This window comes from Nycticebus coucang, chromosome X (genome assembly GCF_027406575.1).
Source record: "Nycticebus coucang isolate mNycCou1 chromosome X, mNycCou1.pri, whole genome shotgun sequence".
Lineage (NCBI taxonomy): Eukaryota > Metazoa > Chordata > Mammalia > Primates > Lorisidae > Nycticebus > Nycticebus coucang.
This window is the reverse complement of record NC_069804.1, coordinates 80,094,349-80,101,042: the sequence shown is the minus strand read 5'-3', so window position 1 is coordinate 80,101,042 and position 6,694 is coordinate 80,094,349. Positions and strand designations below refer to the sequence as shown.

At 37.8% G+C, this 6,694-nt stretch overlaps 2 pseudogenes across 1 annotated transcript; one reads left to right on the top strand and one right to left on the bottom strand.

Moving 5' to 3' along the window:
* Positions 1-1,789: 1,789 nt before the first annotated feature.
* Positions 1,790-3,108, bottom strand: LOC128578373 (heterogeneous nuclear ribonucleoproteins A2/B1-like; annotated as a pseudogene). Its single transcript, XR_008377713.1, has one exon. The product of XR_008377713.1 is annotated as a heterogeneous nuclear ribonucleoproteins A2/B1-like (transcript).
* Positions 3,088-6,340, top strand: LOC128576865 (manganese-dependent ADP-ribose/CDP-alcohol diphosphatase-like; annotated as a pseudogene).
* The last annotated feature ends 354 nt before the right edge of the window (positions 6,341-6,694 follow it).

Below are 6,694 nucleotides of genomic sequence, written 5' to 3'. Positions count from 1 at the left end.
CACTCAGGTGAATTTTATGGCATGTGAGTTGTATCTCAACAAATCAAAAATACAAAAAAAGAGTTAATACCTACCAACAACAAATAGTCTAATTTCCCAAATAAACTAATAATCTATAGTCCCAAGTACAAAATAGAAAAAGAAATTATGTGTTTATAAAATAGTTTATTTTGTATTTCCCACTATGAAGCCATGAGTATTTACATGTAATTTTTCCTTTTCCCCAACTTTCTTATTAAAGTATGTTATTCTTTATCATGTAAACTTCCCCTTGTATGAAAAATAACAAATACTGATTTAAGTTATAATTAGTTAAGAAATGAATGGACTGAATTTGGAATTATTTTCCAATTTTCACATATATTTTATGTTAGGAATTTCAGAATATATAAGGATGATTAATATCATTTATTAACAATGTAATCTATATGAAATAATCAACGCATATTAGGTCAATCTTTCTTTTTTTAGATATGCAAGTATTTATTTTATAAACTTTATATTTAAAATAGAATTTTAGTTTGTAACTGGGTTATAGCTTTCATGTGAAGGTCCTAAATTAGTTTCATAGTAAGGGTGAGTACATTGTATACTTTTTCTTCCATTCTCGAGATACTTTACTGAGAAGAATATATTCCAGCTCCATCCATGTAAACATGAAAGAGGTAAAGTCTCCATCTTTCTTCAAGGCTGCATAGTATTCCATGGTGTACATATACCACAATTTATTAATCCATTCGTGGATCAATGGGCATTTGGGTTTTTTCCATGACTTAGCAATTATGAATAGGGCTGCAATAAACATTCTGGTACAAATATCTTTGTTATGATGTGATTTTTGGTCTTCTGGGTATATGCCCAGCGGAGGAATTACAGGATTGAATGGCAGATCTATTTTTAGATCTCTAAGTGTTCTCCATATATCTTTCCAAAAGGAATGTATTAATTTGCATTCCCACCAGCAGTGCAAAAGTGTTCCCTTTTCTCCACATCCACACCAACATCTCTGGTCTTGGGATTTTGTGATATAGGCTAGTCTCACTGGAGTTAGATGATATCTCAAAGTAGTTTTGATTTGCATTTCTCTGATGATTAAAGATGATGAGCATTTTTTCATATGTCTGAAGGCCACGTGCCTGTCTTCTTCAGAGAAGTTTCTCTTCAAGTCCCTTGCCCAGCTTGCGATGGGATCACTTGTTCTTTTCTTGCTAATGCGTTTGAGTTCTCTGTGGACTCTGGTTATTAAACCTTTGTCAGAGACATAACCTGCAAATATCTTCTCCCATTCTGTGGGCTGTTTGCTTGCTTTACTTACTGTGTTCTTGGCTGTGCAGAAGTGTTTTAGTTTGATCAAGTCCCAATAGTGTATTTTTGAAGCTGCTTCAGTTGCCCGGGGGGTCCTTCTTATAAAAAAACTCGCCCAACCCAATTTCTTCGGGAAAGGGTGGGGATGGAGGGGGGAGGTGGGTAGAAGGAGGGGCATTGAAAGAAACACCTGTGGTGCATCTTACAAGGGTATATGTGAGGCTTGGTAAATGTGGAATGTAAATGTCTTAGCAAAGTAACTAAGAAAATGCCAGGAGGGCTATGTCAACTAATGTGATGAAAATGTGTCAAATGGTCTATGAACCAAGTGTATGGTGCCCCATGACAGCTATGATTTAATAAAAATAAAAAAGAAAATAAATAAAATAAAATAGAATTTTAATCTATCTACTCATAAAGCCTAACTTAAAACATGATACATTTATCTCTCTAGTTGATTTGATGTCACCATTTTACATACAACACTCATTTTGTTTTATATCAAGAACCTGAACTAAATTAAATTCGTTTTATCAGAAAACATTTCCCTTTTAGACTTAAAAGTGCTTTTCAAATGAAGGCACCAACAAGAACTACTTTCAGATGGTACAGAATTTCTTATTTCTTCAAGACTCTGTGGTTGACCACTTCTTCATTAGTTACCGGCAGCAGGACACCTTCCCATGGAAAATTGGAAGAAACTCAATATCAGCTTCTCCCACCATAACCCCCACTTCCTCCACTGCCTCCTGGACCATAGTTCCCTCCACCATATGGTCCACCCATATTCCTGCTACCACCAAAGTTTCCACTCTTCATTGGACCATAGTTAGAAGGCTGCTGGTTATAATTTCCAAAATCATTGTAATTTCCACGTCCATAATTTCCTCTTCCATAGTTGTCATAACCACCTCCATAGCCCCACCCTGGTTGCCATATCCAGGTCCTCCACCACCATATCCTCCTTTCCTCCTCCACAACCAGGACTACCTCCAAAATTGCCACCTCCAGGTCCTCCTCCACACCCATTATAGCCATCCCCAAATCCACGTCCACTTCCATATCCATCAGATCCTCCTCTAAAGTTACTTCCTGGTCCTGGTCCAAAATTTTCATCACCACCACATGAATCTCCAAAACCAAAGTTGCCTCCTCTTCCACTCCTAGAACTCTGAACTTCCTGCATTTCTTATCTAGACAAAGCCTTTCTTTTCTGCATTATGACCATTGATGGTATGGTATTTCTGCAACACGATTTTATCCACAGGATCATGGTCATCAAAAGTAACAAAGCCAAAGCCAAAGCCTCTTTTCTTTCCAGACTGCCTATCGGTAATTATCTCAATGGTATCAATTTTTCTGTACTCCTCAAAGTAATCTCTAAGGTGATGCTCCTCAGTATCTTCTTTAATTCCACCAACAAACAGTTTCTTCACAGTTACATGAGCCCCTTGTTTTCCAGACTCCTCTCTTACTACAGCATGTTTTGGCTCAATCACTCTCCCATCAATTGAAAGAGGTCTTGCAGCCATGGCAGCATCAACCTCAGCCATGGATGAGAAAGTTACAAAACCAAATCCTCTTGATCTTTTGCTTGCAGGATCTCTCATTACCACACAGTCTGTAAGTTTGCCCCATTGCTCATAAACTTTTTTCTGTGGTTTCAAAGCTTAAGCCACCAATAAAGAGTTTATGGAACTGTTCCTTTTCTCTCTCCATTGCGGACTCAGTCGCTTCAGCCTTATTTCCTACAGCCAAGAGAGATTAGAGAGATCTCCGCGGATGAACTCGAGCCAGACTCGTCCTGGCATTGTAGTGAAAACTGCCACTGCTTAAGAAACAACACTGCTAGGAGCACCTCCATACGGGACCCGGCGCTGCCGCTCTAGGTTCAATAATCCTTTATAGACATGTATAATTAGCATTTTTTATTTACATTTCTTAATTAAAATAGAATCTCCTAATTAGAAAAAAAAGAATTTGAAGCGGTCAATCAGGGAACATAAAGATGCAGTAGAAAGTATGGATAACAGATTAGACCATGCGGAAGAAAGAATCTCAGAGGTAGAGGATAAAGTTCTTGAACTAACTTAAGCAGTTAAAGAGACAGAAAAAGAGAGAGAGAGAATGCAAAACGATCACTGACAGAATTATGGGACTTCATGAAGCGTTCAAACATACCAGTTGTAGGTATCCCAGAAGGGGAAGAAGAATGCCCCAGAGGAATAGAAGCCCTACTAGAGGATATCATAAATGAAAATTTCCCAAATATTACCAAAGATTCTGACACATTCCTTTCAGCGGGATATCAAACCCCAAGTCATCTCAACTCAAACAGAGCTTCTACAAAACACATTGTCATGAACCTGTCAAAAGTTAAGATGAAAGAGAAAATTCTGCAAGCATCCAGAAGTAAGCTTGACCTACAGGGTCAAATCCATCAGGGTAACAATGGACTTCTCAAATGAACCTTTTCAAGCCAGAGGATAATGGTCATCTACCTTTAACCTTCCTAAACAAATTTTCAGCCCAGAATTCCATATTCTGTTAAGCTAAGATTTAAAATTGATGGAGAAATCAAATATTTTACCAATATGCAAACATTGAGGACATTGGCCACAACAAGACCAGCTCTACAAGAAATACTTAGACCTGTTCTACAAACTAACCATCACAATGGACCACCAGCAAACTAGACATCCACAGACTAAAAGACAAAACCTAGCTTCCCCAACTCTATGCTCAGTTTTTCATTAACAATGGACTGTCACAAAATAAAATGAAAAGAACTCCACCCACTTATCAATTCTCCCACTAAATATTAATGGCTGGAATTCCCCACTGAAGAGGCACAGGCTGGCCAATTGGATAAAAAAATACAAGCCATCCATATGTTGACTACAGGAAACACACTTAGCCTTGAAGAACAAAACAAGACTCAGGGTGAAGGGTTGGAAAACAATATTTCAGGCAAATGGAAATCAGAAGGAAGGAGGGATTGCAATCTTATTTTCAGATACAAGTAGATTTAAAGCAACTAAAGTAAAAAAAAAAAAGGACAAATATGAACATTTCCTATTGGTCAAGGGAACAATACAACAAGAAGACATTTCAATTCTAAATATTTATGCACCCAACTTAAATGTTCCCAGATCATTGAAATAGACCTTAATTAGTCTGAGCAATATGACATTCAATAACACCTTAATAACAGGGAACTTTAACATTCCTTTTACAGAGTTAGACAGATCCTCTAAACCAGCGGTTCTCAACCTGTGGGTCACAACCCACAGGAACTGTATTAAAGGGCCACAGCATTATGAAGGTTGAGAACCACTGCTCTAAATGGAAACTAAACAAAGATACATGGACTAAAAGTCGACCCTGGAACAATTGTACTTAATAGACACATACAGAACACACCATCCCAAAGCTAAGGAATGTACGTTATTCTCGTCAGCCCATGGAACCTTCTCCAAAATAGATCATATCCTAGGACACAAATTAACCCTCAACAAAATTAAAAGAATTGAAATTATACCTTGTATCTTCTCAGACTACAAGGCAATAAAGATGGACTTCAACTCCAATAAAAATTATCATCCCCACACAAAGGCAAGCAAACTAAACAACCTTATGCTGAATGACAGTTGGGTCAAGGAAGAGATAAAGGAGAAAATCATTAACTTCCTTAAGCATAACAACAATGAAGACATGAGCTACAAAAACCTATGGGACATGGGGGTGCCTGTGGCTCAAAGGAGTAGGGCACCAGCCCCATATGCCAGAGGTGGTGGGTTCAAACCCAGCCCCAGCCAAAAACAGCAAAAACAAACAAACAAAAAAAAAAAATCCAAAACCTATGGGACATTGCAAAAGCAGTCCTAAGAGGGAAATTTATCACATTAGATGCCTATATCCAAAAAACAGAGAGCACATCAACAATCTAATGAATCATCTTAAAGAAATGGAAAAGGAAGAGTAATCCAATCCCAAACCTAGCAGAAGAAAATAAATAACCAAAATTAAATCAGAAATAAATGAAACAATGGTAATGCGGTTGTCTAGCGGGTAGTCAGGCAACTCTCAGCTGAAGGGCCAGAGTGCAATATTCAATATGCTGATTTAGAAGATGGCTATAACTTCCATGGAAATAGGCAGCAATACCACAGACACAGTATTCTTCATTGATAGGGTGCCATTGAAGACTGGAATGCCAAAAGCACACTCTGTTGTGCCCTTCAGCTTGTAGATATCATTGGTGGAAATAATGCCCAGTACAAAGCACCACAAACATCCCCAGAATTTGTTACGAACACATTCCAGAAGCTTGAAGTTCCAGTTCACAATACATGGGGAAATCATGAATTCTATAATTTCAGTAGAGACTATTTAACAAACTCTAAATTTAACACAAAGTTTCTAGAGGACCAGATAGCACATCATCCTGAGACCATGCCTTCAGAGAATTACTACACTTATCATTTTGTACCATTCCCTAAATTCCAGTTTATTTTCATGGATGGTTATGACTTGAGCGTCTTGGGTGTGGATCAGTCTTCTCCAAAATGTCAACAGTGTATGAAGATTCTGAGGGAGCACAATCCAAATATGGAATTGAATAGTCCTCCAGGACTTTCAGGGCTCCAGTTTGTCCAGTTGAATGGAGGATTCAGCCAAGAACAGTTGAACTGATGGAATGAAGTTCTTACATTCTTTGACACAAACCAAGAAAAGGTGGTGATTGCCATCTGACAGTGTGTGCCTGGCCTGGAACTACAGAGATGCCTTGGCAGTCATTTAGTCTCACGAGTGTGTGATGTGTTTCTTTGCTGGTCATACTCATTACAGTGGCTACTCTGAGGATCCTTTTAGTGCACACCATGTCAATCTGGAAGGAGTTATTGAGACAGCTACAGACGGCCAAGCTTTTGGCACAGTTCATGTCTATCCTGACAAGATGATGTTGGAAGGGAGAGGCAGAGTTACAGACAGAATTATGAATTATAAGAATGAAAAAGCACTCCATTTTTAGTCTGATGTATTTTAGTCTGATCTCACAAAGAGAATGAGCTTTGTGTTCACTCTTCTCAAAAAGAAAAACAAAAGTAAAAAGCTTCAATCTCGTTGTTTAGTATTCTGCTTGTATTAAAAAAAGTGTTTATGGGTTCAGTGTGCTTTAGTGGATAAAACATTCAGAATTGTCATTTTGGATAATGTCTCTAGTATAAGTTAGAAAGAAACATAATAAATCAGGGAGGAGACTGACGTAGGGACATGTGGTCTCATAAGGAATTTTATTTGGCCTTCCCTGAATTTTTTTTACTTTTTACAAGAATGTATTCATGTGCTAACTGTAACTTAAAATTCATAATTAAAAAAAAGAATA